At 32.2% G+C, this 16,584-nt stretch overlaps 1 protein-coding gene across 1 annotated transcript in view; it reads right to left on the reverse strand.

Annotated features, from left to right (window-relative positions):
- LOC148948260 (uncharacterized) overlaps window positions 1–16,584 on the reverse strand; it is a 390,778-nt gene that overhangs the window by 295,237 nt on the left and 78,957 nt on the right. The window lies entirely within an intron of this gene.

A 16,584-nucleotide genomic window follows, 5' to 3' on the forward strand; every position in this document is an offset into this window, starting at 1 on the left:
ATTAATAAATAATTAGAAACATTTCTCCATGTTTAAGTTAGGTTATGTAAACTTATCACGAGCGCTCATGATAAGCTAACCTAACCTAACTTAAACATGGTAAAAAGATTAAATTAGGGTAGGGTAGGCTAGATTAAGTTAGGCTAGGTTAAGTTAGGTTAGGTTAGGTTAGCCTACGTACGCGCGCGTACGTAGGCTAACTCTCAACCTAACCTAACTTAACCTAACCTAACTTTAATCTAGCCTAACCTAACCTAATTTAATCTTTTTACCATGTTTAAGTTAGGTTAGGTTAGCTTATCATGAGCGCTCGTGATAAGTTTACCTAACCTAACCTAACTTAAACATGGAGAAATGTTTCTAATTATTTATTAATATTTATTTATACCTAACCTAACCTAACCTATTGTTTTTGGTGGTTAGATGAATGAACTGAATTTAAGAAAAATTAGAAATAAAGTGAAACTTTTTATCTTCATGGTAAATAGTCACAATCATAGTATAGCCATTCCTATCTTCTTTGGAAAAATTTAGAATTGAACCTTAAATTTTTTATGTCTTTGAGAAATTATGAACTGAAATGGCAAGATTTTCATATTCAATGGTAAATTTCAGAATTGATCTAACTTTTTTTCTCTTCTCTAGGAAAATTCAGAAGAGAACTTGTACATTTTGCACTTCTTCGAGAAAACTCAGAATTAAAGTGGAGCTCCATATCTTCATGAAGAATATTCACAATCAAATGATAACTGTTATTATCGTAAATTAAAAGTTTGGAACAATGTTTTTAATTTGTTCATCTCTGAGAAAAATCTTACGTTAAGGTGTAAATTTTACAATATCTGATGAAAAGATACTTGATCAATAACTTATTTCATTTTAATTGAGAACATTCAGAATCGAAATTGAACTTTTCTTCTTCCGGAAAAATATTTGGAACAGAATTTTAAATTTTTTCATCTCTTTGAGAAAGGTCGGAATTGAATTTAAGAAAATTTAGAATTAAAGTGAAACTTTTTATCTCCATGAAAATAATAAAAATAATAGTTTAACTTTTCTTGTCTTCTATGATAAAAATTTGAACTGAATTGTAAATTTTTTTGTCGTGGTGAAATTACAACTGACATGCAAGCTTATTACTTTATATTCAGAAATTATAATCGAATTATGTTCTTGTGTAAAATTAATATTAGAGCTTAAACTTTTCTATCTTTTATGAATAAATTTGTAACTGTATTTAAAATTTTTTCATCTGTTTGAGAAAAATCTGAACTGAAGTGTAAAATTTTCATATTATTTTGGGTAAATAGACCTGTTCAATATCTTATTTTATTTTCATTAAGAAAATTAAGAATCCAAGTTGAGATTTTATTCACTTCATTTAGATAATGTAAAACTGAATTGAAAATATTTATATTCATAGAAAATAATTACAATCATAGTATAACTTTTCCTATCTTCTATGTAAATTTTTTTTTTTCTTCACGAAAAATAATCCGTGGAAGCTTTTTATTTTATATTGAGAAATTATAATTGAATTTTTTTATTTTGTCAAATTAAGAAGAGAAATTGAATTTTTCTATCTTCTATGAGAAATTTGGAACAATATTAAAATTTTTTTCATCTCTTTTAGAAAAATCTGAAATTAGGTAGAAAATTTTCCTATAATTTTTGAGCAATGGACTTGATCAATAACTCATTTCATTTTCAATGAGAAGATTCAGAATCGAAGTTGAACTTTTCTTCTTCTAGGAAAATATTTGGAACAGAACTTTAAATTTTTTCATCTCATTGAGAAAAGTCTGAATTGAATTTAAGAAAACTTAGAATTAAAGTGAAACTTTTTATCCTCATAGAAAATAATCACAATCGTAGTATAACTTTTCCTGTCTTCTACGGAAAATTTTAGAAGTGAACTTTAAATATTTTATTTCTTGGTGAACTTAAAACTAAAGTGGAAGCTTTTCATTTTCTCTGGAGAAATTAGAATTGAATTATGTTCTTTGGTAAAATTCAGAAGAGATCTTGAATATTCACGATCAAAGTATAACTTTTCCTATCTTCAATGAAAAATTTGGAACAGAACTTTAAATTTTTTCATCTCTATGTGAAAGTCGGAACTGAATTTAAGAAAATTTAGAATTAAAGTGAAACTTTTCATCTTCACGGAAAATAATCACAATCTTAGTATAACTTTTCCTGTCTTATACGGAAAAATTTAGAACTGAACTTTAAATTTTTTATGTATTGGTCAACTTAAAACTGAAGTGGAATCTTTTTATTTTCTCTGGAGAAATTAGAATTGAATTTTGTTCTTTGGTAAAATTCAGATGAGAACTTGAACTTTTCTATCTTGTAAGAAAAATTCTGAACATTATTTTAATTTTTTTCATCTCTTTGAGAAAAATCTGAAATGAAGTGTAAAATTTTATGTTATTTTCGAAAAATAGATTTTATCAATAGCTTGTTTATTTTTAATTGAGAAAATTCAGAATTGAAGTTGAAATTTTCTTCTTCCGTGACAATATTTGGAACAGAACTTTAAATTTTTTCATCTCTTGGAGAATTGACGAAATTGAATTTAAGAAAATTTAGAATTAAAGTGAAACTTTTTTTCTTCATGGAAAATAATCTGTGGAAACTTTTTATTTTCTCTGGAGAAATTAGAATTGAATTGTGTTCTTTGGTAAAATTCAGAAGAGAACTTGAACTTTTCTATCTTCTATGAAAAATTTGGAATAGTATTTAAATTTTGTAATCTCTTTAAGATAAATATTATTTGCAGTGGAAAATTTTTACATTTAGGCTGTAAGACAGATTTGATAGGGAAATTAAATCATGCTCTTCGAGAATATTAGAGACCTTAGGTTATCTTGTCCTCTTCCGGGGAAAATATCAAGACCAGGGCTATAATTTTCTTCATCTCATTGAGACAGTTTGGAATTGAATTTAAAGTAAACTCGAACTCTAACAAAAAGCGGCACTTTCTTGCGGCACATTCCAGCGGTGCATCCCTGTGGCTCTTCCCTGCGGCGCCTCCCTGTGGTACATCCCCTATGGTGCTCTCGCTGACCCCGCGGTGAATCCCCCTGCTATACATTCCCCTGCGGCACTGTCCTGCCCCATGGTGCTTCTAGGGTCTAGGGGATCTTTGAGAACCGGGGGGAGGGTCTCTTAGGTCCGGGGGGCCCTTTGAGGACCAGGGGAGGGCCTTTGAGGGTCTGAGGAGGGCGTTTGGGGGGCTGGGGCTCTATGGGAGCTTGGGGGACCTTTGAGTAACGGGGGCTTCCTTCGGGGTGGGGGTGGGGGATCGGAACCCTTTGGGATTGGGGTAGAAGACCTCACAACACTGTTCAAATGGAACTTGTGTATTATAACGACCACAGAGTTTCACCCTCAAATTCTCTTCTAAAACCTTTCCTAAAATCTTCTTTCAAAATGTCTCTAACTGTTTCGCCGAAATAGTTCCATAAAATGGATAAAACCGTTTCGCCCAAATAATCCCTAAACGTAATTTCAGCGTGTTCCTTTTGTTTGGCATCTGTGCGCTAACGCATTTCAAATTTCTAGGAAACCCTTTCCTACTTTAATCTCTTCATCTAATAAATTGTCCTAGCTAAACTATTAGGGTTTCGTTAGAATATCAATTTATCTCTCCGACTTAAAGCTCCGTGAAGCCGTATTTAATAATAGAATTTCTATCTCTTTAGACCCCCGCATAATTCCAAGATAACAAGTGATGTCATTTATAATTCCTGACATTAAAGATCAATGAAGCCCTATTTAAAAATAGAATATTAATTTTTCTGTCTGACCCAAAGAACGTTTATCCCTCAGACCTAAGATTAAAGAAGCCAGAGTGTTTCTTAATTTCCCCTTCGTGAATCAATAATTTCCCCTAGCGATTATGTAAATTAAATTCTCAGGTTAGACTAGCCAAACAACAATGAAGCCATGTTTTTTTCTTAATTCCCCCTTCGTGAATCAATAATTCCCCCTAGCGTTTATGTAGATCAAGTTCTCAGGTTAGGTTAGCCAAACAACAATGAAGCCATGTTTGTTTATTAATTCCCCCATGCGTGAACCCATAATTCCCCCAACCGATTATGTAAATCAATTTCTCAGGTTAGGCTAGGAAAACAACAATGAAGCCATGTTTGTTTCTTAATTCCCCCTTCATGAATCAATAATTCCCCCATCGATTATGTAAATCACCCCTCATGTCATTACACCTGGACAAACAATAGCAAATAAATCGACCTTGACCCCCATTAGACTCGATAATCCTTGAACGGGACAAAGTTTCTGTTTTTCCATTCTCACTGACAAAAACCATAAAACATCCATAATTTGATGTTGACATCCATGAAAAACATCAAATAAATCGACCTTGAAGGAAGAGGTCATTGACCGATTACGCAATCTTTCTCCCTAGGGACTCTATGCCTTATTTGGTGTACTGATCGGAGATACGTTCTTTTGATAACCGAATTTTGTACTGTTCGGACCTCCTGATAGGGTTCTACTAATGTTAACATATAGTATTGGTTATTGGGAAGTATACAGACGTTTTCAGGGGGGATTTTTTCTGGTAGGTGGGGGGGGGTGGGTGGGTGGGGGGTTATATGGGAGGATCTTTCCAGGAAGGAAGTTGCCATGGGGGAAGGGACATTGCTAGGAAGGGGGTGCCGGATTTCCCATCATTATTAAAGAAAAAGATCAGAAATTAAATAAAAAAAAAGTTTTTCAACTCAAAGTAAGGAGCAACATCAAAACATAAAACAAACAGAAAATATTACGAATATGATTGGGCTAACCCCCTAGTTAATACCTCGCTCTTTAAGCCAAAGATTTTTTTTGTACTTTCATAAGAACTATTTATTCAAATTAACGGCCTTTGTGATTAGGGGGTCATTTTTAAAGAATTGGAACAAAATTCGAGCTTTAGCTTAAACAGCAAGGTATTGACTAGGGGGCGAAACTCCTAATATACGTATTTATGAATATAGAAGTTCGTTACGTAAGTTAATTCGTAAGTTACGTATATTTATTACTAATAAAAACGTTCGTAATTAAAATTAAACAAGTTTCGAGAAAGCCATTTAACCAAACAAAAGTAAAATTAATATGAAAATTTTGTTTTAAATATTCATGTACGGTGAGCCAATATCAAAACGTGCATTAATTCAAAAACGTTCAAAAATTAAAAAAAAAAAACAAGTTTTTTTTAACTGAAATTAAGGAACGAGGTTAAAACTTAAAACGAACAGAAATTATACCGTATATGAAAGGGGCTGTCCCCTCCTCAACGCCTCACTCTTTAAGCTAAAGTTTGACTTTATCACAACTCTATTTTTTTAAAAAATAAAAAGATTTAGTGTAAAGAGCGAGGCGTTGTGGAGGGGACAGCCCCGTTCATATACGGAAAAAATTCTGTTCATTTTAAGTTTTAACGTCGTTCCTTAATTTCAGTTAAAAAAAACTTGTTTTTTTTATATTTAATTTACACATTAAAGAACCCATTCGATATATGACCATTATTATCTAAGCAATCTTTATATTATCTAAGCATTAATTCCAAAAAACAGCTGTGATGACTTGCTCTGCTGAATAGCCTGCTTGAAATTCAATCTCATATTTGATAAACAAAAAAATAAAAACAGCTATCTAAGACTTTGAACAATGGTGATAAAGTTTTAATTCGGTGATAGTTATTTGGATAGGTTAATCTCCTTTCTTATATTATGGTATTAAACGTGTAATTGTTCATCTTCTGCAGAATATACCTTAAAAACGAATTAATTATACCAAGAAGTGATTCAGTATTTACTTATGCAAAATTTCTTAGCAAAGTGGTGGAATGCACGTCATAATATTAAAGTTTTTTCACAATTTTTTGGTTAAGAACTAAATTTTAGATTGCTATTTAAATTTTGAACAAAAGGTGAATTTTGAAAATTTTGATTCAGTCAAAATTTTGGATAGTAATAGTTTTGTACTACCAATTTTAACAATAGTTTTACGATGAAATTTTGGGTAGAAGCAGAGAGAGAGAGTACTATTGATATGGATTGAAAATCTAAAACAGATTCTGTTTTTTTTTTGTGGGGCCAAACCCTGATTAACATTCTGTATAAATTGTTGAAAATGTACACATACTGAACCATCATTTTATGAAAAAATAATCTTAAATCAAACAGTTCGTGGCAACGAACTGTAAGTAAGGTGCGACCCGGCTCAATGGTAACCGAAACTCTAGAAAACGGTATTTTGATACAAATAGATACATCAAAAGAATCAGATTTTAATTTTGATTTCAAATATATAAGTTTCATCAAGTTTAATGTTACCCATCAAAAGTTACGCGCCTGAGAAAATTTGACTGATTTTCGAAAAAAGGGGGAAAGACCCCCTAAAAGTTATAGAACCTTAGTGAAATTCACACCATCATCTTCAGCGTATCAGAGAACCCTACTGTACAGGTTTCAAGCTCCTATCTACAAAAATGTGGAATTTTGCATTTTTTGCCAGAAGAAAGATCACTGGTGCGTGTTTATTTGTTTTGTTTTTTTGTCTTTTCCCCAGGGGTAATCGTATTGATCCAGTGGTCCTAAAAATTTTGTAGAAGGGCTCATTGGAACGGAAATTAAAAGTTCTAGTGCCCTTTTTAAGTGACCAAAAAAATGGAGCGCAACTAGGCCCCCTCCCACGCTCATTTTTTTCTCAAAGTCACCCAATTAAAATTTTGAGATAGCCAATTTGTTCAGCATAGTCGAAAATCTAATAAACATGTCTTTTACGGTGACTTAATCCCCCATAGTTCCCAGGGGAAGGGCTGCAAGTTGTGAACTTTGCCCATTGCTTACATACTGTATTGGTTATTGGGAAGTATACAGACATTTTCAGGAAGAATTTTTTCTGGTGGGGGGGAGGGGGTTACTCGGGAGAATCTTTTCGTGGAGGATGTTTCTTTGGGGTAAGGGACATTTCTATGAAGGGGGCGCCGGATTTCCAAGCATTATTTAAAAAACGATCAGAAATTAAATTTAAGAAATACAAGCTTTTTCAACTGAAAGTAAGAAGCAACATTAGAACTTAAAATGAACAGAAATTATTACGTATATGAGGGGGTTCTCCCCCAAGTCAATACCTCCCTCTTTACGCTACAGTTTTTTTTAGTGCTTTCAAAACAGCTATCTATTCTAATTAAAAGGACTTTGTGATTCAGGGGTTTGTGAATTAAAATTTTTTTTTAACTTTTAACGTAAAGAGCGTGGTATTGACTAAGGGGAGAACCCCATCATATACGTAATAACATATACGTAATAAAAAAAAATTAAAAAAACAAGTGATACGGCTCAATAGTAATCGAAACTTTTAAAACGGAACTTTGATGTTAATAAATGTATCAAAAGAATGGGCTTATAATGCTGATTCTAAACATATGAATTTTATTAATTTTAGTATTACTCATCAAAGGCTACGAGCCTGAGAAAATTTACCTGATTTTTTAAAGAGGGGGGAAACATCCCCTAAAAGTGAAAGAATTTTAATTAAAACCACACCGTCAGATTCAGCGTATCAGAAAACCCTATAACATAGGTTTCAAGCTCATATCTGCAAAAATCTGCAACTGTGTATTTTTTGCCAGAAGAAAAATATACGAATATTGAAGTTTGTTACGTAAGTTAATTTGTAAATTACGTCAGAACCAAATTTAGAGACAGCCATTTAGCAAAGGAAAAGTAAAATTTTTATGCAAATTTTGTTTACTTATTCAATGACGGCGAGCCAAAATAAAAGCTGAATTAACTAAAAAACGATCAGAAACTAAATAAAAAAAAACAGTTTTTTAAACTGAAAGTAAGGAGCGACATTAAAACTTAAAAAGAGTCAAACTTAAAAGTTTGACTCTGTCTCACAACTTTATTTTTTAAAACAATAAAAAAAAACAAGTGATACGGCTCAATAGTAATCGAAACTTTTAAAAACGGAACTTTGATGTCAATAAATGTATCAAAAGAATGGGCTTATAATGCTGATTCTAAATATATGAATTTTATTAATTTTAGTATTACTCATCAACTGCTACGAGCCTGAGAAAATTTACCTGATTTTTTAAAGAGGGGGGAAACATCCCCTAAAACTGAAAGAATTTTATTGAAAATCACACCGTCAGATTCAGCGTATCATAAAACCCTATAACATAGGTTTCAAACTCATATCTGCAAAAATCTGCAACTTTTTTTTTTTTGCTAGAAGAAAAATTTACGAATATAGAAGTTCGTTACGTAAGTTAATTTGTAAATTACGTCAGAACCAAATTTAGAGACAGCCATTTAGCAAAGGAAAAGTAAAATTTTTATGCAAATTTTTTTTACTTATTCAATGACGGTGAGCCAAAATAAAAGCTGCATTAACTAAAAAATGATCAGAAACTAAATAAAAAAAAAGTTTTTTAAACTGAAAGTAAGGAGCGACATTAAAACTTAAAAAGAGTCAAACTTAAAAGTTTGACTCTGTCTCACAACTTTATTTTTTAAAACAATAAAAAAAAACAAGTGATACGGCTCAATAGTAATCGAAACTTTTAAAAACGGAACTTTGATGTCAATAAATGTATCAAAAGAATGGGCTTATAATGCTGATTCTAAATATATGAATTTTATAAAGTTTAGTATTACTCATCAAAGGCTACGAGCCTGAGAAAATTTACCTGATTTTTTAAAGAGGGGGAAACATCCCCTAAAAGTGAAAGAATTTTAATGAAAATCACACCGTCAGATTCAGCGTATCATAAAACCCTATAACATAGGTTTCAAGCTCATATCTGCAAAAATCTGCAACTTTTTTTTTTTTGCCAGAAGAAAAATTTACGAATATAGAAGTTCGTTACGTAAGTTAATTTGTAAATTACGTCAGAACCAAATTTAGAGACAGCTATTTAGCAAAGGAAAAAAAATTTTTATGCAAATTTTGTTTACTTATTCAATGACGGTGAGCCAAAATAAAAGCTGCATTAACTAAAAAACGATCAGAAATTAAATAAAAAAAACAAGTTTTTTAAACTGAAAGTAAGGAGCGACATTAAAACTTAAAAAGAGTCAAACTTAAAAGTTTGACTCTGTCTCACAACTTTATTTTTTAAAACAGTAAAAAACTTTAGCGTAAAGATCGAGGCGTTGAGGAGGGGACAGCCTCTTTCATATACGGAATAATTTCTGTTCGTTTTAAGTTTTAATGTCGCTCCTTACTTTCAGTTAAAAAAACTTGTTTTTTTATTTAATCTTATGAAAAAAAACCATATTGGATTTTGCTTTAGCTGTTTTTCTCTTTTTTTTTTCTTTTCCTTAAATAAATACATGTTAGGGTCATTTGTTTAAACAAGTTTTGTTTTGGGCTAACAAAAAAAAACAAAAACAAAAAAAAAAAAAAACACCCAAAAAAAAACAAAATGGTGAAGAATCATTACAAGTAGATTTCTGAACTTTTACATTTTAGTGGAGACTTCTTGGTCACGAAATTTTGACGGAGGTGTCTGCTTGGCCCTAGATTTTAAAATGGACTAGCGTAAAACAATATTTAGAATCTAATTATGAGCACTAAGAATCGATTTAATCCTAGTTTTTTTCCGAATTTTATTTTATTTCAAGGTCCCAGTGGCTCATTGTTCTCACGCTACAAGTTCCACACCGGTTGGTAAAACACGATGTTTAATCCGTTTTGGGGTTTCAAGAATCGATACAGCTCTTAGTTTTTTTTAACCATTTTTTTGTCTTAGGTTTATTTGGCCACCCCAGTAATTTGTTCGCCGACCGGAGACAACATAAATTATAGTTCATTTGGGGTGTCATAAATCAATATAATAATCTTTTTCAATAGCTTTTTTCTTCTCTGAGGTTTCCATGATGAGGCACTGTTGCTGACTTATCTGCCAGCTAACATTGGAAGACCTAACTGTAAGTTCAAGTGTCTCTGTCAACAAATCCAGGAAGGTTAAGCCAATCCGAGAAAAAAAATATGTTAGCCGTGTTTTAGGGGTCATCTATATGTTCAACCAATCTTCAAAATATGTCATTAAGTTCCACTTAGCCTAAAAATCCAAAAACTAACAGAAAGTAAATGAAGTTCAAGTGTCTCTGTCAACAAATCCAGGAAGGTTAAGCCAATCCGAGAAAAAAAATATGTTAGCCGTGTTTTAGGGGTCATCTATATGTTCAACCAATCTTCAAAATATGTCATTAAGTTCCACTTAGCCTAAAAATCCAAAAACTAACAGAAAGTAAATGAACAATCAAGTTAATATGAAAAAAATATACTAAAAAGAAGTAGGTCTAACGCCCTCTATACTTTCAGAAGATTAAAACGTCATTGGCACTTTTGCATTGGCACATCATTGGCACGTCTTTGGCACATTGGCACTAAAAAATATTTGAAACATTTTGTCTTTGATTATTATTAATTTAAAATCTCTTTCCACCAAAAAAGTTCATTAAAAAAAGTAGAGAGGTACGTATATTAAACCAAAGAACAGCAGAAATAAAGTCAAATAATACTTCAAGGGTAAAACGACCAAAAATCATTATTAGTAACTTAATAAAACATATAATATAAAAAATTGCAATAATATCCAAATCAAACTTATAACGAAGACACATTACCACAAACAGGAAAAACCAGGCGTAACATAGGCAGCGCAATCGCGCTGCCTAAGTAAAAAACGATGTTGAAACAGTGTATTATTACTATTTTTTTCCATACCAGGGCACTTGTATTAACACCCCTTCCACGCCCACCATTTCCCCTATATCATCCAATCAAAATTTTGAGATAGCCATTTGTTTCACGTAGTTTAAATTTCAGGAAATTACACTTTTGAGCAGGACACTCCCTCCACAGTCTTCAGGGCAAGGGTTATAAGGTTTATATAGAAAGTTGTTGTAGAAATTTCAAAAAGGGCTCAATTTATTGGAAATTTAAATTTCAATTTTTAATAGTCGAAAGTGAGTGGAGAGTAATTAACCCCTCTCTCACGCCCACCATTTTTCCGAAAACATCCAGTCAAAATTTGGAGATAGCCTTTTTGTTCAACGTAGTTGAAAGTTCTGGAAATTATGTATTTAAGAATGGCAAACCCCCCAGAGACCCCAGGGCAAAGGTTGTAAGTTATGCCCTGGGGATATATAAGGTTTTTATAGATAGAGTTGTCGTAGAAAACATCAAAAGGGGCTCATTCAATTGGAAATTGAGAGGGTTAGTGCCCTTTTTAATAGTCAAAAGTGATTGGAGGGTAACTAACCCCCCTCTCACGCCCACCATTCCTCCAAACACATCCAATCAAAATTTTCAGACAGCCATTTTGTTCAACGTAGTAGAAAGTTCTGGAAGTTAGGTTTTTGAGAATGACAATCCCAAGCCCTCAGAGCAAGGGTTGTAAGTTATGCATATAAGGTTTTTATTGAAAATGTTGCCGTAGAAATTCAAAAGGGCTCATTTGATTCGAAATCGAAAGGGCTAGTGCCATTTTAATAGTTGATAGTGATTGGAGAGCAACTAACGCCCCTCTAACGCCCACCATTTCCCCAAACACATCCAATCAAAATTTTGATATAGCCAAATTTGAAAGTTTTGGAAATTAGGTCTTAGAGAATGACAACCACCCTATCAGCCCTTAGGGTAAGGGTTATAATGTATGCCCTGGGGGCATATAAGTTGTTTATAGAAAGCATTGTCATTTCAAAAAGCATTCATTCGATTTGAAATCGAAAGGCCTAGTGCTTTTTTTAACAGTCCAAAGTGATTGAAAAGCTTGACATTTTTACAGTAAAGATCGATGTGGGTATAATGTATTATTTTTGTTGTTGTTGTTTATACCAGGGCACTTCGTATCAAAGGGGTTGTCGGGGTATTTTCGGAAAGGGCTCATTCAACTGAAAATAGAAAGGGCTGATGCCCTTTTTAATAGTCGAAAGTGATTGGAGGGCAAATAATCCCCCCTACCAAGCCCACCCTCCCATTTGCCCATTATGTTTAAAAACTAAATGTTAGTAGTAAGTCATATAAAGGTTTCACCAGTGATTGCGTAATATGCCTTACCACGGGCCAGGCATCTATATATTTGAACCCTACGCCTGAGGCATAGATATGTGTGTAGGTTTTCAACTAATTGGGTTACCAGGGTCATTTGCAAAGAGGTATCATTTCTATGGAAGCTATAGTAATTTGAAATATCATATGGAATTTGCTTGAAGGTATATACTTTGCGTACGCGCCCGTACCAAACAGGTTGGGTATAATCTGTTCTGGTTCAAGTTTTTTCTGACACAATTAACTGAATTTTTATTTCATGATATACAAGTTTTTTTTAGGTTAAATCCGTATGGAAAAAAACCAGTCTATCTTTTTAGATGCCAATTATTTTTTGTATATATTCAAGTTTCAATTAGACTCCTCCAAAGTTTTGAGTAATTTATTGAGCATAACACAACTGACATTTTTTGCAAGCTTTTATATGGAAAATGGATAATTCTAAGCAATTTCTGGTAAGTAGAAATTTTCTCAATATTATAATAAAAAAAGAAATTGTCTTGTAGTTAATCTAAGGAAGAAATTATTTAATTGCAAAGGAATTAATTCCACTTGTATACTTAGAAAGCATATTTTTTTTAGGAGCTGAAACCACTAAATAATTCTCTTATATGTTGAAACTTACGGCGGCTTTTTTTTTAGGGCTGTTTTTTAAAATAATTCCAGGCCAGTCTTAATTTATGGTGTGATTTTTATAATGTTAAGTTAAACTTTTTATGGATTTTTTTTAAAAAGTGCTTAGCTCTATTGAAAAAAAATGTTTTACACTACTTTAAATGCCTAACATAAACTGAATTATTTTACAAACCAAAAATGCATTTTTTTTTCATTCTAGTTTATACCCTTTTTTTTTTCAGTTTCGCTTCTAAATTCAATAACCCCCCTTATTGCAATATGTTAAGATCTATTGACTGTATAATAAGGCTATATTCGTTACCATCAATTATCAAATTCGCTGCTAGAACTACCGACGAGGTGGACTAGTCACTGGCCACGAATCTCTTAATAACAGGGTCCTCTGACCCCCGTGTTAGCTCCCTACCAGCTGGAAGGAACTTGAAAATAGAATGGACTGCTTTATATAATGCCTCAGCCCAGCCTACTGTAGATTGTGAGCTTGACCTCCTTCAAGTTTTGCCAAGGAGTTCAGATATAGAAGCCCAGTCAAAATTTGTATGCATATACATAATTTTTTTTTCTATCCCTATTTTCAAAGATAAGGTAAATTTTCTCAGGCGCATAGCTTTTGATGAGTAAAACTTAAAATTTGTTTCTAAAAACTATTTCATTTTATTAAAATAACACTATTATCGTTATATATAAAGTATCGCCAAAAACTCTTTTCTATAACAAAAAAAAAACCATCACACGAAAATAATCACAACTTGGCATAAAAATGAGTAATTTCAAAAATTCATTATAGACAAAAACAACCAATTTTAAAAAAAACACGAAAACGATACTGAGCTACGCCGTCGACGAAAACTAGTAAAAATGTTTTTTTGCGCCAAGGCCTTCTATAATATAAGCTATTTATAAGATCTACCATTGCTTTTTAATATACTTTTAATTCTAAATGGGCCTCTTGCAAGGCGGACTTTGAATAGCAAGATGTCTATCTTCGATAAGCAATTAACACAGGCAAAAAGGATTTTTAATAATTTCCAACTATGTCTTTACGGGGATGTCAAGAAATTTTATTTGGGTGAAGCCGTTTTTGATCATTTCACTGAAACACTTAGGTGTTTTCGAGAAAGAATTTGAGGCTGTTCTATTTGAACAGTGTTGTGAAGTCCGATACCCCCCAACTCGAACGGGTATCGATCCTCCTACATCGAAGGAAGCTCTCAGTTCCCAAAGGTCCTCCCCGGGAGAGGGGAGGAGGGGAGGGGGGGGGAGGGGGGTTCTCAAAAAGGACCATCCAACATTTTAATTGCACTTTAAGTGTGGATATGGATGGAGAAAAAAGTTCTTCTCTCTTAAAAACATTTATTTAGCCCAGGTCAACTTCAAACAAATCCGTTGGCAAAAGACACAGGAAAATACGGATTATTGAGAAGGTAGCACCATCAACCACCGACATATGGGATTCGTGCCCGTTAACTGAAGCCGAGGAGCGAATGTTCATAGAGCAGCCCGCTTAGGTTTAAAGATTTAATAAGTTATTTGAGAATTATTATTAAGAAAATAAAACCCTCGACGCGAATTAATATTTTGCATTTTATTTTAAAAATAGTTTTGAATAGAACCATTAGTTTTTTTTATAAGTATGCGTGTTTATTTGTTGTTTTTTTTCAGGGGTGACTGTATCGACCCAGAGGTCCTAGAATATAGAGAAAGGTCTCATTCAAATAGAAATTAAAAGTTCTAGTGCTCTTTTTAAGTGACCTAAGGATTTGGACAGTAACTAAGCCCTCTCCTAGGATCATTTTTTCCCAAAGTCACCGGATTAAAAGTTTGAAATTGCCATATTTATTCAAAAAAATCTAATAACTATGTCTTTGAGGATGATTTAATCCCTCACATGCTCGGGGGGAGGACTGCAAGTTATGAGCTTTACCCAGTGTTTGAATATAGAATTGGTTATTTGGGAGTATACGGATGTGTTCAGTTTTTTTTTGTGGTCGATGGAGGGTTGGGGGAGGGAGTTACGTGGTAGGATCTCTCCATGGAGGAATTTTTCATGGGGGAAGAGAAATTTTCTATGTGGGTGATGTCAGATTTCCCAGCACTATTTAAAAACGATAAGAAACTAAATTTTAACTAAAATTTAAACTAGAAACTAGTTTAAATAAATAAAACTTTCATTTGAAAGTTTTTCAGCTGAAAGTAAGGACCAACATTAAAACTGAAAAGGAACATAAATTAGTTCGTATATGAGGGGGGTCGCCCCTCCGTCAATACCTCACTCTTGAGGCTAAAGTTCGTTTATTTCTTTCAAAAGAGCTATTTATTCTAATTAAGCAACCATTTTGATACAGGGGAAATTTTTAACTAATGGTACAAAAGTGTTTAATGAGTGGTAAAGTCGATACGTGGATTAGGATGGAACCCCCCCCCCCTCCCATCAGTTCTTTGTTTGTTTCTTGGTTATGGTTAGTTTTTTTCATATATGTCACTTGACACAAATTTGTTTTTTTATTCATTTATTTACAAGATATCGAACATTGGTTAAATTTATTTCAGGGTTATCCTTAAGAGGGACAAAAAATTGAATTTGACTCATATTTCTAATTTTTATTTTAAAAAAAATTTTTGTAATAAAATCATTAGTTTTTTTTTTATCATTTTGTTGTTCTTACTTACCCTCTAATAATAAGACCACATTTTCCTGACTAAAAAAAAATATATATTTTTTAACATGTTCAATTGAAGTTATGAGAGACAAACTGCAGTGCAACTTTTTTTCTTCTTCTTTTAATTGTTCAGATGATGGTGGTGGTGGTGGTAGTTGAAGAGTAACTATGAGAAATTGACAAAGTTTATTAACTATAAAAAAATTTACATAAAAAAAAAAAGTTTTTTTTCTACAGATTAAAAATATAGCACCACCAGTAACACCATTGAGTGATGAAGCGAGTATATTTACAGGACCAATTTTGTCACTTCCAGCAGAGTTCAAGGATAAACCTACACTAATTCTAGAGAATATGGAGTGACAAAGAGGGTTCTTCAACGAGGTTTTTGGGGAAATAGCCAGCCTGGAGGACTGAAGCTGTGATATTGACATGCTTGAGGATCCGATCATATATATATATATATATATATATATATATATATATATATATATATATATATATATATATATATATATATATATATATATATATATATATTACCGCGAACTGTTTGATACTCTGAGTCGTCCCAAACGTGAGAATTTAGGGGGTGTTTCCTCCTTTTTTCAAAACTAAGGCAAATTTTTTCAAGCTCGTGACTTTTGATGGGTAACATTAAACTTAATGAATCTTATAGATTTGAAATCATCAGCATAAAAAGCCAATTCTTTTGATGTATTTACTGGTATCAAAATTCCGTTTTTTAGAGTTTCGTTTACTATTGAGCCAGGTCACTCCTTACTTACAGTTCGTTACCGCGAACTGTTTGATGCTCTGAGTCGTCCCAAACGTGAGAAGTAAATTTGTAAATTATCATAACTTGAACATTATTCATACTTTACTGAAAAGAACACATTTAAAATGTTATATATATATATAAATGTTATATATATATATATATATATATATATATATATATATATATATATATATATATATATATATATATATATATATATATATATATATATATATATATATATATATATATATATGTATATATATATATATTACCGCGAACTGTTTGATACTCTGAGTCGTCCCAAACGTGAGAAGTAAATTTGTAACATCATAACTTGAACATTATTCATACTTTACTGAAAAGAACACATTTAAAATGTTTTCACTTTTTTTACTTTGATAAATGAAAAAATATTAA

This window comes from Artemia sp. Qi Xiang Cuo, chromosome 9 (genome assembly GCF_049724085.1).
Source record: "Artemia sp. Qi Xiang Cuo chromosome 9, ASM4972408v1, whole genome shotgun sequence".
NCBI classification, from domain to species: domain Eukaryota; kingdom Metazoa; phylum Arthropoda; class Branchiopoda; order Anostraca; family Artemiidae; genus Artemia; species Artemia sp. Qi Xiang Cuo.